Source organism: Papaver somniferum, chromosome 6, assembly GCF_003573695.1.
Source record: "Papaver somniferum cultivar HN1 chromosome 6, ASM357369v1, whole genome shotgun sequence".
In the NCBI taxonomy this organism is placed as follows: Eukaryota; Viridiplantae; Streptophyta; class Magnoliopsida; order Ranunculales; family Papaveraceae; genus Papaver; species Papaver somniferum.
In genome coordinates, this window is record NC_039363.1 from 79,139,560 (window position 1) to 79,166,239 (window position 26,680).

The 26,680-nt window shown below is 38.2% G+C and overlaps 1 long non-coding RNA gene across 1 annotated transcript; it reads left to right on the plus strand.

The window, feature by feature from the left end:
- Window positions 1-20,578: 20,578 nt before the first annotated feature.
- LOC113285788 lies at window positions 20,579-23,507 on the plus strand. Its single transcript, XR_003328941.1, has 4 exons — window positions 20,579-20,760; window positions 21,499-21,553; window positions 22,165-22,260; window positions 23,141-23,507. It is a non-coding gene; the product is annotated as an uncharacterized LOC113285788 (long non-coding RNA).
- The last annotated feature ends 3,173 nt before the right edge of the window (window positions 23,508-26,680 follow it).

The following is a 26,680-nucleotide window of genomic DNA, read 5'->3' on the forward strand; positions in this document are numbered from 1 at the left end:
AATATATCCTACCGAAAGAGAATTCTGGGGAAATCACGGGCAAAGTACCCACACCAACAATGTCATCACCAGCAGGGGAAGATCCACTCCCACCAGTACCACAAACGGTAACATTACCCTCAGCCTCACCATCACCACCCGCGGCAACCTCTTCTTCATTACCTCCTTCTTCATCGGGGTAAGAAGTGTCGGTACGCTCTTCTCCGTTGGACATTTCTTCATCCTCACCATACCCTTGGTTTACGGGACTCGTAACCTCCTCATTACCCTCAACCTCACTGATAACCGCAGTAGAAGATTGCTTGGGTCCAAGTTTCTTCTTCTTCAACACCTACAAACCAGTACACATCCCACAAAGACTCATTTTTTCCCTCACTTCAAAAATGAAAATTATTTCAAGCAAGGAAAAAGGGGCAAAAAGATGGAGAATACAAGAAGAAACTATACCTTGGCAGTAGCAGCAACACTCTTTGATGAATGGATAGCACCAGAAACCTCCTCCTCATCTCCATCAACGACATCCAGAGCATAAGGAAAGTTCATACCCGCGAAATTAGGACGCCAAGGACAGAAATCTCCATAACGAGCAGGAGGAGTTTCACGAGGCTTTCTATTGTCAAAAGGACGCCAACCACGTGGACCCGGAATCCATCCGTAATCCCAAGGACCAACTACCTCAATAACAGTAGCATGCCATTCATAATCATGGTCACGCTTAATCCTTTCACGAGCAGGAAAGATCTTTCGGTTAGCAGATCCCTCAGTACCAGGAACATACTTCAGCTTGGCGTCACTCACCTCACTCAAGAGACGAATTTCACCACGAGGAGCAGCAATGTTACGAAGACTAACACTCCACGAATTACGGTTTCTGCTGTTGACATAATCCCCAAAAGAACTGTTAAAGTTCTGAGGAGTGTACCACTCCCTCTCAGCGGGATTTGGAACATAGCAGGTCATCATAGTCTCTCCCTTGCTCCACAGATAACATTCCTTCAGTGAACGAAGATAATTCCCAGATAGTTGTGATACGGAATGATTATGAGTGTTCGTAGAAGAGCCTTCGCGATTAGCCAACACGTCATAATAAAAGGAGTCACCCGACTTATATAAGGGAAACATAAGACCCGCCTCGAAGGCTCCAACCGTAGTCAACAGATGAAACTCGTCAAACTGATAATTAGCAAGGAGCTCGTAGGTGATATCATTGTCAGGAGCATATAAGCGAACCTCAAAAGCTTGGAGTTCATGTTTTTCCTTGAACATCTCAAGATCAATATGCTTGAAAGTGATCTTCTTCTTACCCACTGAAATGTTGCGGATCACGGGGACAATTTCTTCCTCGTCTGCGGAATCAGAAGTAGGACCCGATTCCGAAGCTTTCCTTTTAGAAGGAAGATTTGTAGACGGATCATCTCTCGATATGGTACCCTTGGAGTACTTCCCTTTGGAAGGAACCGCGGGAGGAGGCGGCAGAGATTTATGCGGAGGCGCTGAAGGAGGAACCATTGAACGAAGGGGCGGAGCATCCACCACTTCATTACGAGGAGGAGGAGCCCGCGTACTCCTAGAGTCATCACGAGGAGGAGCCTGCGTACTCCTAGAATCTTCACGAGGACGAGAAGAGGCGCGGTTAACAGCATACCTAGACCCAGAGGGACCCTTCGGCATATCCCCTTTTTTAGAAGGCATAATCTTCATACCGGAGGAAGACGAAACCCTATGACCCCGAGGATCAGACAGCGAAGACTTGTGAAGACCTTCCCCAAGTGGAGATCTATCAGGATCTCTACGCGGAGGGGATCTTGGTGGACTAGACGGCGGAGTTTGGTAAGGAGCCCGCGGACGATCAGACATATCTACAAGGAAACACAAAAACAGTTTAGAGAAGAATACGAGGAGATCACTAAAGATCAAAAAACCCATAATTGATGGTTCATTCGGATAAACATGAGAAACCCTAAGAAACTAAAAAATACTCCATCTAGGGATGATACTCATACACAGACTCACAGACGTTGTAGACAAAGAACAGGGGCAAGCATATATGCTTCGACATATATTATCTTCATCACAAAACCAAGAACACAGCAGCAGGAGACAAACGAATAAAAATACAGATAAAACAATGGTGAACAACCGATAAGAAAATCCCATACCTGTATAAAAGAGGACGACAAGCACTAACTGCAGTAGAAGAAAGGAGTATCAGAGGTATCGACAGATGCAGGGGCAGCAACAATCAAGAACAGAAGAAGCAGAAGAAAGAAACAGAAAATTGAATGTTATATTCCTCACAAGGACGGTGATAGTAAATGACTAAAGAACAAGAACAAGAAAACAAGAAGAGAATGAACACTGACAAGAAGAGGATAAAAGTTTTTTTTCACATTCTCTTTCCTATTTATGAAGCTAGAGAAGACAATAACTGCTCCTCGTACCAAGGAGCAGTTACGGGAGAAGTTAATGCAAAGTGGGAAACGTGTAGGACTACCATTCTTCTTCAAAATTGCGAAATACTCCCAAGTTAGAAGAAGAGGGGCAAATTGTATGTACACTTCTCATCATCCTCCACGTGTATGGAAAGAGACACGTGGAAGGCATGTGAAGGGAGACATCGAAACATGATAGCAGGCATTTCATCAGAAGATGCCATCAGTCAACAGATCTGACGATCAGGGACCGAGGACCACAGAGGTATGATGGCACAGAGGAGTACCAGATAATACCCCTTGGGTATTAACGCACCCAATCCTAAGGAAGATCCCAGATCAACGGCCGAGAGGAAGTTTGGCTGACACAGATGTGACCAGACAAAGAGACACTTGTCTGACACGAGCAGACATCCATCTGCCCACATTAAATACCAAAGAGATATACACGTGTCGATCAGCTCGTGGAAGAAGCGAGGATAACCCTTCGTGTTCAAGCTCAGGCCGCGGCATATACCGAAGACCTCTGCGTAATAGGCACAAAGCACAAGAAGATAAGATTACAACGGCACTTCAGAGATGGGACCCACGTTCTCTCCCTATAAATACCCCTCTCCAATAAGAGAGAAGGGGAGACGATTTGGGAGAGCAATTAGAGGAGAATATAGGAGAGAGAAATAAGAAGAGTAAGTAATCCATTTACTTCCGCAGACCCATGTATATTCTAAAGTCATTCGACTATCTTTGTAACCATTCAATACATAGTGAAACACCAAACCCCGTGGACGTAGGCCTTAGTACCGAACCACGTAAATCTGTCTCATTTACATTTCTGCATCTTACATTCTGCGTTAAACTTCATATGCATTGTATTTATACTTGTTTCATGATTTATTTCCTTGCACGAGCATTATTTATGATAATATTCGACTAGACAATGACAAGCCCGAAGGCTTTGAGTCGATGAATCGATATAATCATCCCATTACGTATACGATGTACGATTCTAGAATTAGGACGTATGTGAATATTGTTTGTGAACACTTGTTTGTGAACACTTGGATGGCCTCGTGATTTATGTGTTCACAATATCAATATGGTATTATATCATAAAATCTATGATTGTGCATTCTGAACTTCTATGTCGTCTTCCAACAATATGGTTTATGCACATCAATATGGTTTTATTGATATCAGTTCCTTACTCTGGCTATCACTTCCTTACTCATCGAAACATATGCACCTAAAAATCAAGGACCACCTAGAACTTAACTGAAGCAGACTAATCTTCCTCCTAGCCCATGCCTTCCCCACCGTTAACGACAACGATAGCTATCTTGAAGCCTATAACTGCCTTGCTAACATCAACCTATAACTATCTTGAAGAGGGGCTCTCTTAAGTCGAATATTTTTGTCAGTAATTAGTATACAGACGAAATAATACTTATCTGTAAATTTCCCTTTTAGCATTTGTTACTTCTAGCTATTTAGGAATTACTATTTATCATGTTTATCTGTCATGGCCACATACTGAAACTTTTTCGTGTTGATGCTACAACAATAGATGTAACCCGGTTGTTATCCAAACTTCAAGTTCCTCTATACATTCAATGAGGATGAAGAATCAACAGACGATTTATAAAACAATTAATAACTACTAAAAAAGCCATCACTACCCTTGACTACTTCGCATAAAACTGGGTCGGACCTAAATTGGTTTTCAGATCTCATTACCATGCTGAATTGTAGAAATAAAAAGAATTTGGGCGGAAGGGTAGAACAAGAAATGATAAATGGTACGACGTCACAAGGGAATTTATGTACAGATAGAACGATTGAGAGATTCAGATGAAATAAAGATCACAAGGCAATCAATCCAATCTTTTTGATTACAAGGAAAGGATCACATGGCATTTCAATCCAGTATTATTGATTACTTGAAAGAAACGGTCAATAGCTGAATAGGATGCAAAAGGCCCTAGTTTTGAGACAGTCTAAGGGCCTAGCTTAAAACACTGTGAAATAGACCGTGTCGTTACGGTACGTGTCATTCCATATATATATATATATACGCATACATATTTTAGTCTCTGCTTGATCCAGCAATCTCATCAGACCTATATCATCTAAATATCATTGCTGCCCTAGATGAAACTATGATATGCCACAATTACTATAAAATACATATATTATTGTTGTCTCAGATGACACTTTAATATGTTAATACTCTAAATATCGAATTCTAACAACTCTTTATGTATATGGTATGGAAAGCATCATTGCTTGTCTTAGAAGATACTTTGTGCTCCATTCATCATAATAATGAGTCTTTGCAAAGCATGCTAGAATCATAACTGAAAGGCATGCTAGACTCATCATTATGCTAAAGTCAACACCTAGATAGGTCAACCAATTTTACCAAATAAATACACGTCTATAAAATAGACTTAACCATGCTTGAGACACCAATAATGTCATGGGGGATATTCACTAGGTTTTGGTCTGGCGGCCTACAACACGTCCAATGTAGCAATACACCCACGATGAGAAAGTGAGTAAGTCGTGTTGGAAGTTGAAGAGGTAAATGGAATAGTTGTCTTACAACCACCAAGCCTTCCTCAAGAAGCAAAACTGGTTTCACCATGCGAAAAAGCGGGGGTATAAAAACCACATCCAACAATTCGTTCGGCAATCTATATGGACGAAATTCCAATATAATTTCGAGAGTACCAACTTAAAAGCGAGCTCAATCAAGAGATATATCAATGAGCTTTATCTCTATTTCTCAATACAATCAGCAAATCGAACTGATAGAAATATGTGAGTCTGATTAATAAGAAGAATAACTTGGATGGTACCAAAGACCAATGCCCAAGTGTCAATCAAGTTATATCCAACAAACAAAGTAGGATTTATCAACTGATTGAACTATGCACAACCTGTGATATTTCACTTATATAAAAAAATATAATGCGAAAAATAAATAACACAGACACCAGAAATTTTGTTAACGAGGAAACCGCAAATGCGAAAAAAACCCGGGACCTAGTCCAGATTGAACACCACATTGTATTAAGCCGCTACAGACACTCGCCTACTACAGTTTAACTTCGGACTAGAATGTAGTTGACCCCTAACCAAGTCTCACACCGATAAGGTACGGTCGCGTTTCTTACGCCTCTAGAACCACGCCGGATTCTGCGCACTTGATTCCCTTAGCTGATCTCACCCACAACTAAGAGTTGCTACGACCCAAAGTCGAAGACTTATAAAAAAACCTGTCTCACACATATAAGTCTATTCTGATAGATAAATTTGTCTTCCACAAAAGTACCTATGAAGTTTTGTTCCGTCTTATGATAAATCAAGGTGAACAGGAACCAATTGATAATCCGGTCTTATACTCATGAAGAGCAACCTAGAAATATCAATCACCTCACAATAACTTAACTATATGGTGGTAGAAGAAGTTACTGCGGAATCACAAAGTATGAGACGAAGAACTTTGTGACTACTCTTTATATCTTACCTATCGGAGATAAATCTCGAGAAAATCTTAGAGAAGATAGTACTCAACACGATAGAACAAGTAAGATCAAAATATGCAACTACAGAGAAAATATTTGGATCTGGCTTCACGGATCCAAATGAAGTCTTCAAGTCGTTAGCCTAATAGGGTTTTGGAAAAACCTAGGTTAAAGGGGAATCGACTCTAATTTGCAACTAGGACACAAGAAAGTTCCAGGATTAGGTTTTCCATTTGCTAGAGTTCTCCCTTATATAGTTCAAATCAGGGTTTGCTTACAATCAAAGCTAAGATAGCTTAGTAACAAAGCATTCAATATTCACTGTTAGATGAAATCCTGATTTAAGATTCAAGCTAAGTCTGCTTTAAAATAAAGCAATCAATCTCCACCGTTAGATGATTTTAGCTTGTTACACACAAATAAAATATACCTTCATTTGGATATGGGTAATGAAAAAGTGATGGGTACAACAACCACACCCAATAATTCGTTCAGCAATCTGCATGGACAAACTCCAATATAATTCCGAGAACACCAACTTAAAAGCGAGCTCAATCAAGAGATATATCAAAGAGCTTGAAAAGGCGAGAGTACCCAAATATACCTCAAGCTAAAACTTTTCGTACCTATAAGTCTTTTCTCCGAAAGTGATTTTCTATGGACTGAGTCGAGACAATGCAACTAATCGGTTCACACTTCGAGTGATCGTCTATGGATACGAGATCGAGACAATACAACAACGAAGTATGTTTACTTGATAAAAAAGTTTGGACTTAACCAAACATAATAGGATTGGTTATCAAGTAAGTAGGAATTAACGATTGTGTAATTTACTTTAACTATAATAAAACAATTATCATGCGGAAAATAAAAGTAAATGACATAGCAAGATTTTATTAACGAGGAAAACGCAAATGCATAAAACCCCGGGACCTTGTCCAGAATTGAATACTCCCAGGATTAAGCCGCTACACAAAATTAAACCAACTTCGTATAGTTGAGACCAATCAACTAAACCTATAGTTCACCTAGTTCCGTCTGTATTCCCACGCCTCCAACATATACTTGGAACAATTCCTTTGGTTCATATTCCAAACAGTAAAGGAACAACAAATCTGTTTGGTATCAACTCTCTTCAACCAAGTGATGTGAGTTCGACAAAGGCTCTTCTGTTTATCTCAATAGACTCCTTCGTCAGGTTCTTAGATCTATCTTATTCTCAACTACCAAAGGTAATTGTTAAGATTTTACAATCAATACTTTTAATCACAAAGAACTGTATTGATGCCGATCTACTCAACTTATCAATCAAATCTACCACAAGGATAAACAGATTATAGTTAGATCCTCTTATACCGAAACAAGTATTGTGCACACCAAAGATTATGAACCCCAAATAATAAATCTTCAATATCTTCTTAGATCTTCAATAAACACCTGCACGCAACAACTTGAATCTCTTGTAATCAATCACACAGAGTCTGTTAACAATGGATTATCACAAGATCGTCTTTAGAACTAAAAACAGTCTAAAGATCTCTGTCGAAACTTCGATCTAGTTTGAGTGAATTTTATATCAGAAGAGAAGATTCTCAAGCATAAACAAACTAGGTGAAATCAAAGTTCAACCACCGTTAGTCAATCAAATCAATCGAAAACACAAGATAAACTGCAATTATCTAGTTTCCCATCAATGGTACTAATAGAGATTCTCAATCCAAAAGAAGACTTAAACTGAGCGGCCGTATGATATTTCACCTAATTAGGTTACTCTCCTATTCGAATAGGCGGCCACACCAGTAACAACACACCCGAGGAAGTTTGCTGTCACGAAGGATTAGTTTGCTAGAAATGCAAACTTCAAGTATTTATAGACAAGGAAGTTTGGACACCAAGGAATTTCCAAAACCGAAAATATTTTCAAGATATGCAATATATTCCGAATTCGGTTTCTATAATTTCTGGAAATGCTCTATCCAAAATAATGACCGAAAATCTCTTTGGAAAGTCTTCAACTAGTAAATGCACATTACTAATTCTTGTTTTCCTAAAATAAAATTAAAAACTTTAAATAAAAGATTTTTAACTTATTTATCTTTCGATCCTGGGATTTTCTTCCTTTAGCTATTAAGGAATAACTTTGAACAATAAAAGATAAACATTACAGCACATGTTCAAAGTATGTCGACATCCTTACTTTGTAAGTCCTCTTCATACTTAAAACCTTGAAACCGATTTTCCACACTTCCGAACAAGTTTAGAATTGGTTCATCTAACTTTCAAGAACTATGTGATTGATCAAGAACACTCAATCACAAATCATGGGTTTAATGGTTCTACCAAAACAAGTTTCGGTTCTACCTCCATGTGAGTATTGTGCATAGTCACACTAGCTTTCCAAAATTCGGTTGACTAGGTACTAGGATCGGTTCCCCACATATATATGGTATCTAACTTATATGTGTTGCACATGTCCATAGGATCAGTTCCCCTTTGCCTAAAAACGTGTTGCACATGTCCATAGGACCGGTTCCCCCTTCTGCTAAAAACTTGCTGCACCTCATACAAGGATGGATTCCCCTTTGTGATGTCTTTCACCTCTTACTAAAACCGGTTCCCCTTTACCCAGATTCGGTCATATACAAATCACAAACTCGATCACACCATCTCAGGTGATTACTTAAGATCGGTTTCAGTAATAAAAGTCATACCAATACATAAGTCAGACCTTTGTGAATAGTTTTACCAAGAACATAAACAAGTCATGAGCGGTTATACTAAATCGCACATATTGGTTGTTCACAAGATATGCAATGAATAACAATACCAATAACGCCTTGCGATTTCCTTTTCGATTCATAAACAAGTTTATGAACTTACTTCCTTAAAACACATGTAAAACATTATTTCGTAGGATGAAATCCTCACCTCATACCCATACATAATCACAATATCATTTAAACGATTATGTCGATGTCTTATATACAAAGTTTAATGGTTAAGCAATAAACCCCGTATTGTATTCTTTAATACTATGTCTATCTAGAGTGTTCATGCTTCACAGTTTTGTTTTCAATATGCACGACTTGAAAGATACGCTAGGGAATGAAACAGTTCAAGTCAAATATTACTAACCTCAAGTGGAAGGATGATGTTGTCGTTGTAGCTTCTTACTTCTTCACTTCTTCAAGTCTTCGCAATACTTGTAATGTCTCATATCTTAATACTTTCAAGCTAACCTATACGAAGTTGACTCTAGTACATAATCAAGCGACTCTTAAGATGAGTTTTGATTCACTAAAATATGACAACCAAACTTGACATACCAATGCTTGGTGGGTTTAACCGGGCTATGCTCTAACAGAGCTTAATCTCAATTTCTAAACACAATGTGCAATCGAAACAGATAAAAATCTGTAAGCCTGATTGTTATGAGAAATAACTTGGACGGTACCAAAGACCAATTCCCAAGTGCCAATCAATTTCTATCCAACAATCAAGGTCGGATTTACCAATTGATTGAACTGTGCACAACCTGTGATATTTCAATTATATAAAAAATATAACGCGGAAAAGAAATAACACAGACACCAGAACTTTTGTTAACGAGGAAACCGCAAATGCATAAAAACCTCGGGACCTAGTCCAGATGAACACCATACTGTATTAAATGCTACATACACTAGCCTACTACAAGACTGGAATGTAGTTGAGCCCTAACCAAGTCTCACACTGATTAAGGTACAGTCGCGTTCCTTACGGCTCTAGAACCACGCCGGATTATGCGCACTTGATTTCCTTAGCTGATCTCACCCATAACTAAGAGTTTCTACGACCCAAAGTCGAAGACTTATAAACAAATCTGTCTCCCACAGATAAGTCTATTCTGATAGATAAATCTGTTTCCCACAGAAGTACCTATGAAGTTTTGTTCCGTCTTATGATAAATCAAGGTGAACAGGAACCAATTGATAATCTGGTATTATACTCCCGAAGAGTATCCTAGAAATATAAATCACCTTACAATAACGTAACTATATGGTGGTAGAAGAAGTTACTGCTGAATCACAAAGTCTGAGACGAAGAAATTTCTGACTACTTTTTATATCTTACCTATCGGAGATAAATATCGAGCAAATCTTAGAGAAGATAGTACTCAACACGATATAACAAGTAAGATCAGAACACGCAACTATAGAGAAAATAGTCGGGTCTGGCTTCACGAATCCCAAATGAAGTCTTCAAGTCGTTAACCTAAAAGGGTTTTGGGAAAACCTAGGTTAAAGGAGAATCGACTCTAGTTTGAAACTAGGACACATGAAATTGTCGGGAATAGGTTTTCCAGTTGCTAGAGTTCTCCCTTATATAGTATTTCAAATCAGGGTTTGCTTATAGTCAAAGCTAACATATCTTAGTAACAAAGCATTCATTATTCACCGTTAGATGAAAACCTGATTTAAGATTCAAGCTAAGTCTGCTTTAAAATAAAGCAATCTTTATCCACCTTTAGATGGTCTTAGCTTGTTATACACAAACGAAATATACCTTCATTTAGATATAGGTAACCGTACCTAAACGCGTATATTGTGTTGGCTCAATAACAGTTAATCGAAGTTAGCCATATGAACACTTTTGTCTTAACCACATTCATCTAACACTTCTAGATCAAATATTATGATAAATCAATCATGAAAGATAATCAAATGAATCTAATTGTGTTTTAAATAGAGTTGTTCAATTGTTCACTATCTCATAGAAATATATATGAACCAATCGAAACAAAATCGGATTGATTCGTAATTGTACAAAGTACTTATACAAGAATCAATTCATGAACATTAAGCTACGATTTGCAAAGATTGCATTCCTTAATTCATAAATATTTAGTTCATGAGTATGAGAATCATACTTAACCGATTTTAGAACTTAAACCACTGTGTTCGTAAACCAGGTATGCAAACAACAACTCCGGACCTTGGTCTGTCCAGCCGTTCAAAAACCAGGTATGCAAACGGCAGTTCCGGACCTAACGCAGGTTGAACCGTTCGCATACTAGGTACGCAAACAAGGTTCCTGGACCTTTACAGGTAAAACCGTTCGCATACTAGGTACACAAACAAGGTTCTCAGACCTGAATCATAACAATATAGTTCGTATACTAGGTATGCATACCGTGTTGCATCAAGACATGGTCAATTGTTCTAAACTCCCACTTCAATCATTGACACATCCTTACAAGACGACAATAGATGTCTCATACAAACTATTAGCTTCAAGTAATTTTCAAGTGATCAAATGATCAATAACAAACTTTCCAAGTTGACATCAAATGATTATCTTACACAAATCATATAAGATGTTTCAAGGTGATTTTCACATGATCATCTTTTGACTTAATATTTAGTTTCCAACAAATAAATCGTTTCCAACTAAACTTGAAAAATCGGGGGTCTAACAACCACACCCAATATTTCGTTCGACAATCTGTATGGACTAACTCCAATATAATTCCAAGAGAATCAACTAGACAGTCAGACTAAATCAAGGAAATATATCCAAGAGCTGTATCTCTATTTCTCAATACAATCTGCAATCGAACATTAAGGAATCTGTGAGCCTGATTGATATGAGAAATAACTTGAATGGTATCAAAAACCAATGTTCAAGTGTCAATCAATTACTACCCAACAAACAATGTCAGATTTCCCAATTGATTGAACTACGCAAAACCTGTGATATTTCAATTATATAAAATATAATGCGGAAAAGAAACAACACAAAAACCATTTGTTAACGAGGAAACCGCAAATATAAAAAAACCCGGGGACCTAGACCAGAACACCACACTGTATTAAGCCGCTACAGATACTATCCTACTACAAATTAACTTCGGACTGGAATATAGTCGAGCCATAACCAATCTCACACTGATCAAGGTACAGTCGTATTCCTTACGCCTCTGAATCCCAGCAGGATTCTACGCACTTGATTCCCTTAGATGATCTCACCCACAACAAAGAGCTGTTACGACCCAAAATCGAAGACTTATAAACAAATCTATCTCCCTCATAAATGTCTATTATGATAGATAAATCTATCTCCCACGGAATTACCTATGAAGTTTTGTTCCGTCTTATGATAAATCTAGGTGCACAGGAACCAATTGATAATCCGGTTTTATATTCCCAAAGAAAAGCTCAGAAATATCAATCACCTTACAATAACTTAACTATATGATAGTATAACAAGTTATTGTGGAATCACAAAGAATGAGACGAGGAGCTTTGTGATTACTTTTTATATCTTACCTATCGGAGATAAATCTCGAGCAAATCTTAGAGAAGATATTACTCAACACGATAGAACAAGTAAGATCAAAATACGCAACTACAGCGAAAATAGTTGGATCTGGCTTCAGAATCCCAATGAAGTCTGTAAGTCGTTAACCTATAATGGTTTTAGGAAAAACCTAGGTTAAAGGAGAATCGACTCTAGTCGCAACTAGTATCACACATGAGGTGTGGGGATTAGGTTTACCAGTTGCTAGAGTTCTCCTTTATATAGCCTTTCAAATTAGGGTTTGCTAAGTTAGCTTAGAAACAAAGCATTCCATATTCACCGTTAGATAAAAATATGATTTAAAATACAAGCCAAGTCTGCTTGAAACCAAAGCATATCTCTCCACCGTTAGATGGTCTTATCTTGTCACACAAAAATGAAATATACTTTCATTTGGATACAGGTAACCGTACCTAAACGTGTATAATAAGTTGGTTCAATAATAGTTAACCAAAGTTAGACATATGAACACTTTTGTCTTAACCACATTCATCTAACACATCTAGATCAACTATGATGATCAATCACTCATGAAAGATAATCAAATAAATCTAATTGTGTTTCATAGACTTGTTCAATTGTTGACAATCACATATAAGTATATATGATCCAATTGAAGCAAAATCGGAATAATTCGTAATGTACAAAGTACAACAATCAGTTCATGAACATTAAGCCACGGTTTGCAAAGATTGCATTCCTTATTTACTAAATGTATTTTTTCATGAGTATGTAAACATACTAAACCGATTTTAGAACTTTGACCACTAAGTTTGCAAACGGGTATGCAAACTTTAGTTCTGGACTTTGGTTCTGTCCAACAGTTTGCAAATGGATACGCGAACTGTCGTCTCAGACCTAACTCAGGTAGAACCGTTCGCATAATGGTATGCAAACTTGGTTCCCAGACTTTGACAGTTAAAACCGCTCGCATACTAGTATGCAAACTTGGTTTTCAGACCTGAATCATACCAACACAGTTTGTACACTAAGTACGCATACTGTGATGTTTTCCAGACATGGGGTTTAGTTCTAAACTCTCATTTCAATCATTGAAACATTCTTAGAAGACGACAATAGCTATCTCACACAAACCATTAACTTATAAGCAATTTTCAAGTGATCGAATAATCAATACAGAACTTTCTAAGTAGACATCAATTGACTGTCTCACACAAATCATATAAGATTTTTCAAGGCAATTTCCACATGAACATATTTTGACTTATTATTTAGCCTCCAACAAATAAATTGTTTCCAACTAAACTCGTCAAGAATAATGATGAATGTAGCTAAAGCAAAATCTACCAACACATATTTCGAGAAATAGATAAGCGAGTTATACTCAGCTCGAAATAACAAATGTGTATGATATGAAAGTCTATATCACTATACGACTTTTGTCTCATTAGGATATAAAATATAATAAAAATAAACTTATGAGTGATAGACAAGTTTTAGTCTCCACATACCTTTTGTTGATGAAGTTACTCCGAGTTCTTCAGTAGATCTTCGTCTTCAGTTGTAAGCGTCGTGAAGTCTAACGCTCAACTACACAATCTATACTAGTCTGAAACTCTTATAAGTAGACTAGAAATCAAGACTATAGTTTTGATCAACTAAAATTGACAAACAAGCTTGAGATAGCAACGCTTGCGAGTTCGACCGAGAAGTTCTCTAACAAAACTCGTCAAGAATAATGATGAGCATAGTCAAAGCAAAAAGATTCCAACACATATTTCGAGAAATAGATAACCGAGATAAACCCAGCTCGAAATATCGAATGTGTATAATGTAAAAGTATATATAGCTATACGACTTAGTCTCATTAGGAGATAGAATAGAATATACTTCCAAGTGATAGAAAAGTTTTAGTCTCTACATACCTTTTGTTGATGAAGTTCCTCCAAGCTTTCCTCAGTAGATCTTCGTCATCAATCGATAAACGCCGTGAAATCTAAAGCCCAACTGCACATTCTATCCTAACCCGAGACATAGCTATAAGTAGACTATAAATCAAGACTATAGTTCTGATCAACTAAACTTTACAAACAAGCTTGAGATAGCAACGCTTGGGAGTTTGAATGAGCAGTGCTCTAACAATCTCCCTCTTTGTCAATTTTAGTGAAAAACTATCAATACATATGGATTACAAAATAAATAAACTTTGTAGCTTCTCATCCATCATGCTTGATTTCCTTGAGTCTTTAACATTCCTTGAATTCTTTGCCGCTCTAAGTATTCCAGTGATTCTGAATGTGTTCGATTCAGCATCATTTTTGTTTAAGACCCGTAGCCATAACAATACGAAAACAATTGTTCTCAAATATTGTTATACAGTGTCATATTATTATTACATCATCAAAGTCCAATTGCATCACAACTTTGACAATAATACTATGGTGATATGTATCACTCCCCATTAGTCAATACTTCATCTCACAATAAACAACACCCCCTACTTAATGATCTGCAAACCATATGTATGTAGTGTGAAGTACAAAATAATTAAACTACATGTATGTAGTGTTGTTAATACCGGAATTCTCGTTGGGTTCTACCCGTCCTAGTGTACCAAGATGACCTCACTTTTCTGAGAATAGTATGAGAGAGAGTTGTCATTCCATTGTACCTTGTCCTTTCTTATATAGACTTTCCAAAAGCCTCTTCTTTTTTTATGACATCTAACCATGTGTCCTAAACCTCCTTAATTACTACTAATGTCATACCTTCTCTAATATAACCTCCTTCTTCCTTGTTAATTCCTTCATTGTCCCTTCCACCTCATGGATACTTCATTGGTGGACTTGGGCCCTAGTCCCTATGTTCCATGTATAGCCTTCCCCTTCTTTGGGGCATCCTAGCCCGGTTAAAGGAAGTTATTTTTCATGTATCAATATTAGTCCCCTGACTATGAGATTAGTCGTAAGATAACCTTATAGTCATACTTATATGGTCGAGTCAGCATACACATTTCTTCGCGCCTGGAGAAGTTCGCCGGTTACCGCCTCGTGAACGGTGTATCTCTCTCTCTCATATGTTTATATATATATATATATGTGTGTACAGCTGGTATATTATCATCTTGTTCCTTGATTTCTTCTTCCATTTCCTTGTGAGTTACTCGACTCGCATGTCGAATTCTCTCAACGGGTATGTGATAGTTTTAACACTTATTCCTGGATTAACCTCTGTAATGTTCAAGCATGATGAATTGAAGCGTCTACTGCTTGTGAAGACTGAAGTCGACGCGCTACGGGAGCGGAGAATTACTAATAGACATGGCGCGAATTCTAAGTTTAGGGAGGTGTCTGAAGCTTATCAAGACGAGCTAGACACCGAACCATCAGGTCGCGTGTCACCGGAGACTCAACGCACTCTTAATGATGTCATTACCGTACATGGCGTGGCCAATCATTTGTATGCAGATTCTCTGGCGATGGTGGCTACAATAGACCGGGCTATTTCGGATTGTCGCCTCTGGATTTCCAACCTAGTAATGCGGCCACTCCTTGGTCACACTTTGGTCTTAACAGCGACCACTTTGCTTGTCCCTCATCCTTATATTGATGACGAACTAGCCCGTTTGCTAGTTCTAAAGGAGGAAGCGGGAATGTTATGGATCCTTCGTTCATTCCATTGAGATAGAACGCGTAGGGAATATGATGAACATGAGGACACCGTTTCACTTGCCGAAGGGGCTGGGGCCGAAGATAGGGTTATTCAGGATATCATGAAGCGGGTTCACGAGGATGATCAAGATTTACGCTTGGCTGACACACAAGTCAGTGACAGTCTCTTGATGGTGGAGGCTCTGGATATAGATATTGCTCGTTGTCGTTCATTATTGGAAGACTAGATTACATATTTAGTACTTCTTTTTTATTTTCTCCCCTTCTCCTTTTTTGTATTTCTATAGAATTTTAGGGTTTGAAGTTGTGGGAGTATCCGATTTTCCAGAGACGCGGTCTCTCGAGATTCGGTTCCCCTTTAGTGCTGTCCACGTGTCATCCATGGCTCTTGCGGTCACTTTAACCGTTAGCTCTCTATAAATATGCAACATTGGGTTCTTTAAGCTCTAACTTTTTTGCTTCTTTATTTCATTGTCTCCCTCTTCTTTTTTTCACTCTAGATGGCATATGTTCTTCATGGTTACGTTCTTTCATTGGCACCAATACCCTCGATGGTTGACCCCGGTACAAGGAGGAGGAACTCGCGAGGCTTTTACTAGTAAAAGCGGAGATTGAAGCGCTCAAGGCATGAAGGGAGGTTGACAGAGATGCTAAACGGGTTTAATTTTCTGACCAATACGATACTTTCCAGATGGTAGAAAGGATTCGGGCGAAGGGGCATGTGTACGTCCAGATTCGACATGCATTAGACGAGACGGTTAAGATCCGTCAAGCTGCAGATCGGATCTTTGAAGAGTCCATTGTCATGACGGCAAGTATAGATCAAGCTATCGCAGACCGTCGTCTATCTATCTCTGAGCGGGCTTTTCCTCACTTGCACGGTTATACTTTAACTCTTGTAGCGGCTTCCACGCTTGTTCGCTCTTTCAATATTCCTGGTTAATTGAGGTGTTTGCTTCTTCTGAGTGGGGAGATAGATATGTTATTGGCTTCTCGCGCAGTGCATGTGAACAAGATGCGCGTGATTTACCATGATCGAGAGAAAACGCTAGCTGCTGCTCGTAAATCGAAAGTTCCCAGCGACATAAAGGGACTTGCTTAATTGGCTAATGAAGCCGATTATGCATTGGATACCGCTATTGATCAGCGTGAGGAAGTGCTCTTGATGGTGCAGTCCATAGATGCAGACATTGCTCCTTATCGCGTGTTACTATCAGATGATAAGTGACAAAACTCTCTCTCTTTTTTTAGCGTTCCTTTGTACTTAGGTGTTCATTCTATATAATGTAGGTTTAATTAAAGATATGTATATTCCATCCCTCTATTCCATCCTCCTTTTTTTTTTATTGGCGGGATGTATGTTAAACGCGCCTACTGCCCCCTTCGTTTTTCTTAACAGGGTTGGGAGGGCGGGATGTATGTTCAACGCGCCTACTCCCACCTTTGTTTTTCTCAACAGGGTTTGGGAGGGCGGGAATTATGTTAAACGCGCCTACTCCCTCCTTCGTTTTTCTTAACAGGATTTGGGAGGGCTGGTTGTATGTTAAACGTAACTACTCCCCCCTTCGTGTTTCGTAACAGGGTTTGGGAGGGCGGGATGTTCGTTAAACACGCCTACTCCCCCCCTTCGTTTTTCTAAACAGGGTTTGGGAGGGAGGGATGTATGTTAAACGCTCCTACTCCCCCCTTCGTTTTTCTCAACAGGGTTTGGGAGGCGGGATGTATGTTAAACGTGCCTACTCACCCTTCATTTTATTGACAGGGTTTGGGAAGGAGGGATGTATGTTAAACATGCCTACCCCCCTTCATTTTCTTGACAGGGTTTGGGAGGGCGGTATGTTCAACGCGCCTACGCCCCCCTTCGTTTTTCTCAACAGGTTTTGGGAGGGAGGGATGTATGTTCAACGCGCCTACTCCCCCCTTCGTTTTTCTCAACAGGGTTTTGGAGGGCGGGATGTATGTCCAACGCGCCTACTCCTCTCTTTTTTTTATTCAATAGGGTTTGGGAGGGTGGGATGTATGTTCGATGCGCCTACTCTCCTCTTCGTTTTTCTCAACATGGTTTGGGAGGGCGGGATGTATGTTCAACGCGCCTACTCCCCTCTTTGTTTTTCTCAACAGGGTTTGGGAGGGCGGGATGTATGTTCGACGCGCCTACTCCCCCTTCGCTTTTCTCAACAGGGTTTGGGAGGGTGGGATGTATGTTAAATTGGTTGGTTAAGAGGCATTGACATTCCCGTAATCTTTTGTCAGCTGATCGGGTGCCCTTGGAACTCCTGCAACCTTTAATAAATTTGTCAGTCGATCGGGCGCCATTGGCACTCCCGCGGCCTTTTGTCAGTCGATCGGGTGCCATTAGAATTCCCGCAACCTTTTGTCGGTCGATCAGGCGCCATTGGCATTCCTGCAACTTTTAGTAAACTTGTTAGCCGATCGGGCGCCATTGGCTTTCCCGCAGCCTTTTGTCAGTCGATCGGGCGCCATTAGCATTCCGCAACCTTTTGTCAGTCGATAAGGCTCCATTGGCATTCCTGCAACCTTTAGTAAATTTGTCAGCCGATCGGGCGCCATTGGCACTCCCGCAGCCTTTTGTCAATCAATCGGGCGCCATTAACATTCCCGCAACCTTTTGTCAGTCGATCAGGCGCCATTGACATTCCTGCAACCTTTAGCAAATTTGTCAGCCGATCGGGCGCCATTAGCACTCCCGCGTCCTTTTGTTTGTTGATCGGGCGCCATTAGCATTCCCACAACCTTTTGTCGGTCAATCAGGCGCCATTGGAATTCCTCCAACCTTTAGTAAATTTGTCAGTCGATCGGGCGCCATTAGCACTCCCGCGGCCTTTTGTCAGTTGATCGGGCGCCATTAGCATTCCCGCAACCTTTTGTCAGTCGATCAGGCGACATTGGCGTTCCTGCAACCTTTAGTAAATTTGTCAGACGATCGGACGCCATTAGCACTCCTGCGGCCTTTTGTCAGTTGATCGGGCGCCATTAGCATTCCCGCAACCTTTTGTCAGTTGATCAGGCGACATTGGCGTTCCTGCAACCTTTAGTAAATTTGTCAGACGATCGGACGCCATTAGCAAATTTTTCAGACGCGGATTTAAACATCCAACCGCAACCAAACCGCTAAAATGTGAGGATTTAAAAATCCCATCCTTGTCCGGTCCATAGAGCTTGCGGATGGGGTTTCACCCGTAATTTTGCAGACGGATACAGATGAAATCCGCGGTTCCGGGATTTTTGCACACCCCTAGTAAACAAAGACGTGATAGATTTGCTAAATCAATATAATGTGAGGCTTCATATGTCAACCCACTACTATCCTCAAGGTAACGGGCAAGCCGAGGAGAGCAATAAGATGTTGATCCGGGTCTTGAGCAGGACAGTGGAAGACCATCCCAGAGAGTGGCATGAGCAGCTCCCGCTCGCGGTATGGGCATATAGAATCTCGAAACGAAGTTCCACGGGTGCATCACCGTATTCTCTGGTCTATGGGGAGGACGCGTTATTGCCGGCAGAGATTGCAATTCCATCCGCGAGGGTAACAATGGCTAGTCATACGAATCCGAACGAAGTAAGTCGCTTTGCCCATTTAGATACAATAGAAGAGAGAAGAGCCCAGGTAGAACGGTTTGTTTAGGTATACAAGAAACGCACGGTGAATTATTATAATCAGAGTGTAAAGGAAAGGAGATTCGAGGTAGACGATTTGGTCCTTAAGATCACTCCTCATGTGCAAAGGAATGCTAGTGCAGGAAAATTTGCCGCAAACTGGGAAGGACCTTTCGGAGTAAGAAAGGTAGCAGAGAGCGAATACTACAAGCTCAGACGCATGAATGTCACGAAGATCAAGTCACCGATCAATGGTAAATGGATAAAGAAGTTTTATGCATAAACAGATCAATGTAAAACCTTCGTTTCGAATAAAGACCAACTTTTGATATATGATTCGTAATATCTACCAAGGTCGCGGGAATGCTAATGGCGCCCGATCGACTAACAAAAGGCTGCGGGAATTTACTAACCGTCGTAACATTTCAGATTTTGGTGAGACTAAATTTTGTTTCTCTTAGAGCATCTCCAACAGTGGGTGCCACAAATCCTACGTGGAGTTTTTATTTAGATCCTTGTTTGTGGGGTTATTTATATGTGGTAAAAATAGTAATGTTTTTTTCATGAGCCATCTCCAACAGTGTGGGGTGTTTATTTTTAGGATTTGTTTTTTTTTGGATAAAGATAAAACTGATTCCTTTTTTTCTATTGGTTTAGAAAAATTTATTTAAAAATAATAATTAAAAAAATAATCAAAAAGATGACACGGAGGTCCCAAGATCAAAATAAGACTTTCTCTAAGACCTTCACATTTATTTTCACATCCTTCCTACTTTATAAGACATACTGTTGGAGATGAATTTAATCTAAATGAGGGTATAAAATCATATGTGTCAAAAGAAAACAAAACTCTCACCCTCGGTTGGAGAAGCTCTTAGGTGCCTCATATTCTTTTTTTAGTCTTACACACGAGATGCGACGATTTTTTTACCAAACTATACAGTACCTAGGTGTACATACGAGCTGTACAATTTGTAAGCAAGATCCCATTAAATTGATTTGTTTCTAAAATTAATAAAAAAGAAAATTGTGTTACTTGATGTGATTCACCCGCGCCCATGAACTAAACCCCCATTACTTGACGGAGAAAACGAAGAAAAGACGGAAAAAACGAAAAAAAGAACCAGTGAACTTTGAGTTCGTAGGAGTTTCTCTCTGAACAGTAGAACGGTGAACTGATTACAAGGGGTTCTTTGTTTGCCGAAAATTGAGGTATGTTTTTTTTAATTTTGTTAAAGTTCAATCATTTCTAAATTCGTATTGGGTATAAATTCGTAGATTTAGATTTGGGTTTGTTTCTTGTTAGGGCAGAGAGCTATTTTCATCCCAAAATCCTTTTTTTTGCTTGTTTGTTAGTGTTTGATTTTTGATGTTTTTGAAATAATTGAGCCTTAGGTGATCTTCCCAATCTTGTTTACCATCAAATTGCATCTACTTGATCTTATTATTATCCGAGCAGTAAAAAGAAGCGGCCGCTGCTCAATTGGCGGCGTCGTTACCCACCTTCTCCCGTGATCTGGTAGCGTCTGCTTCTCTATTAGATTGCCTTGAGAAGTTCGGTGTTGCTTCATTGCAATGAGGACTGCCTGCCTCCTGAGTCCCTACACAAATCTTCTAACATTTTTAGATGGGACTATGATGGAGTCGCCTGCCTCCCATCAGAACTTTTTGGTTTTTCATTTTTGTTACTTGAATTTTGTTTATTTTATGTGTTTGCAATGTGAGAATCTTGCAGGAGAGTGTGGTTGGGAAATTGAAAGGAGTCTATTTTAAACTCATTCTTGCCGGTTCCTGTTCTGAATGTGTTAAACTCATTCTTCTATTTTACATCGCTTCCTGAATAGTCAAGACTTAAGAGACAAATCCTCATGTTATTAGCAGCTAACAGATTTGGCTCCTAACATGACGCTAAGTTCTTTTTCCTACTTTACATTGTTTCTTGTGGTGCAGCACTATTTGGCTAATGAATGAATTCTGATCTCCATTCAGTTAAGCACTAAAAAAGGTAAATAGTTAGTTTCACCTGCAATTTTCTGCATGAAATTTATTTTACTATGGTTTTCCATTTTTTACCTGCTGTAATGTTGTCTGACATAATCCACTGAGCTCAATTGATTCCACTCATGGTGCTTATGTTTTTTAAATGGCTGTGGTTCCTGGCTCTATTGTTCAACTGGTTACTCTGATTTTCTAACCCAATTATGCATATTTCAGTTGCCACTCCCAGTCTGTTTACACTCGCTACAACTCTATATACATTTCGGTTTTTGGTTTTCTCAATACTGCTCATAAAATGTGCACAGCTAGGCATCCTACCAGTTTTCAAGTGCAAGGGCCTGTCAGAGGTAGCGGCTAAGCATAAATTTGCATTGCCCAAATGATTAGTTGTAAAAAATAATGATTAGTTAATAATTTACTTGAGTCGTCTCCTCCCACCTGTCTCCTACCCAACCCAAGCGCATGGTTAGCAAGTGTATTTTATTAACTCCACTGATGACCAAGTTAAAGAGAATACAGTTACATTGAATTATTTGAAAAGATTAGAAAAATTGAGTTGGTGACTGGTCATTGTTGTTCCTGAAACTAAGTTTGAACCTTTTTGTGATCATATTGCAGGGATTTTGGTGCATGGCCATTGCACTGTCGAAGTATCAGTAAAAAGGAAGAGGGTTTATTTTCTTTTTTTTTTTTTCGATCCTGGACAGTTCACAAGTTAGTATTTTTGACTTCGTTTTCATTTGCAACAGAAATTCTAATAAATTTTTTTCAAGTACTTGAGGATAAGACCAGATTGTAGACTTTGCCCGAAGATTATTCAAATTTATCAATTTGAAGACCGTAGAGAATGTGGTTCGAGGTTTAGGTTCTATACCCAGATTAATTGGGTCAAAACGCTTTACATGAACATGGCAGGCATAACTATATAGCTGATCTAGGAGATATTGACTGCCACCACCAGCATATTAAATTTTCAAATATAAACGCGTATTGAATAAATCTCTTGATGTGAAAACTCTGTTTAATTAGTTTGAAATCCGAAGACCAGGCAACTGATACCACCAATTCTTATGGAGTAACCGTGTGGGATGTATGGGATTGTTGACCAAGTAATAGTAATATGTACAATGAATTGTTAGATATCCAAATCTTATATGAGATGTATGAATGTGCGTGGTAGTAGTTCAATTAGGATATGCCAGCGCCAGCTTTTCCTTATCACATTATTTACTATTCGGATCAAGTGTTAAATAATACTGTTCACCATGCTCACCATCTATTACGATTTTGGACTTCGTCCTGTTCATAGTTTCTCCTGAATTATAAAGAAAATCATTCAAGTTAGGAATCTTACAAAGTTAATAATCCTTTATCACAATCAATCTACCATGGCAATTTCATGTTTCTTTTTGTTACTATTCTGCCTATTTTTTCCTGCAAAAATCATGCCAAATATGACCATCTGGTTTCTCGCTTATAGAAAATATCAGTAGTGCATTTGATGTTTTATTGTAGCAAAATTGTGATTTTTTTTAACCAACTTGACGTATCATATGACATAACCATTTCATTGATAATCATGCATCCAATGCAGCTGAAACTGACCACTTCGTGAGCTGGACTCGAAAAATAATTGAAGGAGAACAGGTTATTAGAAGTACAACTGACGCTGATAGAGACGTTCGAGATGATGATGACAGTAATAGTGATCACAGTGACTATTTAAGTGTTTGTGAACGCGATGATCTCGTCTAACATATAGTGAAAGTTAATATTAAACCCTACTGTTTTATCTGATGTTTTTCCTATTTTATTTTAGATTTGATTGGAAGGAATATTATTAGGCAATTCAGACTTTGACTGAACATATGCAGGTTAACTTAAGTGATCGACAATAAGATACAGAACAGTCAATTATATAGTTTGCATTACCTTAAATTCTCCAATTAAATTTTATTTGCTTTTAAATTTCCCATCAAAGTTTCTCGTGAATTTACTTTCAATTTCCGATCACGATCAAGAAAATTAAAAAAAATCCAGGTTACAAGTGGATTTGCTTCCATTTTTCACGATTCCGATGAATCGGTATATTCAAATTCTAGAAGAGATAACTCGAGACTTGATTAAACGAGCTTTGTAAACAATTTAATTACTTTCAATTTCCAATCATGATCAAGAAAATTAATAATTTCCAGGGTTACAAGTGGATTTACTTCCAGTTTTCGCGATCCCGATGAATCAATATATTTTAATTTTAGAAGAGATAACTCGAGAATCGATTAAACGAGCTTTGTGAACAATTTACTTTCAATTTCTGATGATGATCAAGAAAATTAACAGTTTTCCGGGTTACAAGTGGATTTACTTCCGGTTTTCACGATTCAGATAAATCAATATATTTTAATTTTAAAAGAGATAACTTGAGAATCGATTAAACGAGCTTTGCGAACAGTTTACTTTCAATTTCTGATGATGATCAAGACAATTAGCAGTTTTCCGGGTTACAAGTGGATTTACTTCCAGTTTTCCCGATTCCGATGAATCAATATATTTAAATTTTAAAAGAGATAACTCGAGAATCGATTAAACGAGCTTTGTGAACAATTTACTTTCAATTTCTTATGATGATCAAGAAAATTAACAGTTTTTCGGGTTACAAGTGGATTTACTTCCAGTTTTCCCGATTCCGATGAATCAATATATTTAAGTTTTTGATGAGATAACTCGAGAATCGATTAAACGAGCTTTGTGAACAATTTACTTTCAATTTCTGATAATGATCAAGAAAATTAACAGTTTTCCGAGTTGCAAGTGGATTTACTTCCAGTTTTCACGATTCCGATGAATCAATATATTTTAATTTTAGAAGAGATAACTCGAGAATCGATTAAACGAGCTTTGTGAACAATTTACTTTCAATTTCTGGTAATGATCAAGAAAATTAACAGTTTTCCGGGTTACAAGTGGGTTTACTTCTAGTTTTCCCGATTCAATGAATCGATATATTTAAATTAACAATTTAAAATTTACTTTCAATTTCTATTGAATGTATTTTTTAATTATGCGTTCTCGATTAACTAGCCTTTTCGATTTACGATCAAGATCAATTAGCTTTCAATTTTCTATTTTACAAGTGGATTTATTCCAGTTTTCACGAATCATATGAATTAGTAGATCGAAATATTCAAAAAGATATGTCGAAAAATAATTAAACTATGTTTGTTAACTATGGCTCCGAACACCCTTAATTTTGATTGAACAATTTTGTGATCAAGATCAGCTAGCTTTTTTGGTTCGACGAAAACTGTAAGTTTGGAGAATAAAATTTTATAATAAATGGGTGATTTGTTATTTATGGTCCAAATTATCATATGTCAAGATGTTGTATAAATCCTTTATACCGTTCAAGATAAATGTGCATCTTGCTTAAAGAAAAAAGAGAAAAAAAAAAGCCCGCTTCTTTAAAATGTACCATGTAAAAGAACCTGGCGAGATTGGGGTATACCAAGATTAATTTGGGTATACCCATTTTATTCCTATCCAAACTAGTGTGCTAAGGGGGTGTCTAAAAGGTGTTAAAAGACCAAATTACCCATACTAAAAAACCATGCCGACCAAAACATATTAAAAAAAAAAATCAAAATATTTCTTCTACACTCTAACTATACATGTGAAATCAAAAATAAATAAAAATGAAGTATCAAGACGAACCAAAAGTCGGCAGGGTATTTTTTGTCGACCTTGCCGACTAAAGTCGGCAGGGTATAAGGTTGAATACCATGCCGACTTTTCATCTCTGAAATTAGCAGTCACAGGGTCGGCAAGGTATTAATTTCATAACCTGCCGACTAAAATATAGTCGGCAGGTTATGAAATTAATACCTTGCCGAATAATCATGCATTCGTAACACCTTCTCTGTATGTCAAAAATCATATAGTCGGCAAGGTATTTTTAATCGACCTTGTCAGCCATAAGTTGTCGGCATGTTCTTCATCCGCAGACCTTTCCGGCCAGATATAGTCGGCATGTTCTTCATCCGTAGACCTTTCCGACTTTTCATATTTTCAGAACTGAAAATGTTGATGCCTTCTATAATTCTGAGTATAAAATCGCCCAGCAGCTCTACAATCCCATATTTATAAGTGTTTGGTTAGTACGATTTCATTTCCGTTACAAGTAGAATTCTTTAAAAAAAAAAATAATCTCAGAAATCTACCCACATCCATGAGTTCAATCTAATACAAAACCTAATTTCAAAATGTTAATCAACTAATTAACTAATTAAATTAATCATCTTAATCACATTTATTAGTGTTAGTTAATCAAGGATAGATTAGCCATTTTTGTAAATATGTGGATAAGGGGCTTTGTGTTTTACTTCAAAATGACTTTTTTTTTTCTTATTGGTGTATCCCAATTAATTTGGGTATACCGCAATCAAGCTGGGTAAAAGAAGTCACATAAAAAAATAAAAATTCAACGTGATAAAACAAGGTGGTGTTCACGTGTCTGTTTTTCTTTTGATTAAATAGGGGTGGTGTTCCACGTGTTTTCTTATGATTAACAAAACCAAGAAACGTTAACTTATCTTCTCCACACCCAAACCTAGAGCTGTCAAACGGGCCAAGCTAGGGTCAACTCGTCCCTAGCTTGCCAACCCGTACTAGGGTTAGGGTCAACCCTAGCCCCAGTACTATTCACGAACAAGCTCAAAACCCCAACCCTATCCCTAGACGGGTCAACCCTGACGGGTTGGCGGGTTGGCTTGTTAATGTTCAATTTAAAAATTAAATTTAAAATTTAGGATTGTTTAGGATTATTCATTTAGTAAAGGTCGAACCTAGGTCAATTTGGTGTTTAACTAGAAGCCCCACCACTGAGTTGTAAAGTGGACGTTTTTATTGCCACTTAATCAACGATATAGCCGGTTACGGCGCTTTAGTTTTCTTAGGCAGAGAACCCTAACATCAACTAAGCATTTTACTTTCTTTTTTTTTTATCATTTTATAAGTTTAAATTAATGTGAGTAAGACTAACTCACTGTTTAAATTATGCTAGTCTTTTTATCAATTTAGGACATCCTGAATAAATATGTGATTGATGAATCTAAGTTGTAATTTAATTTATTGATTG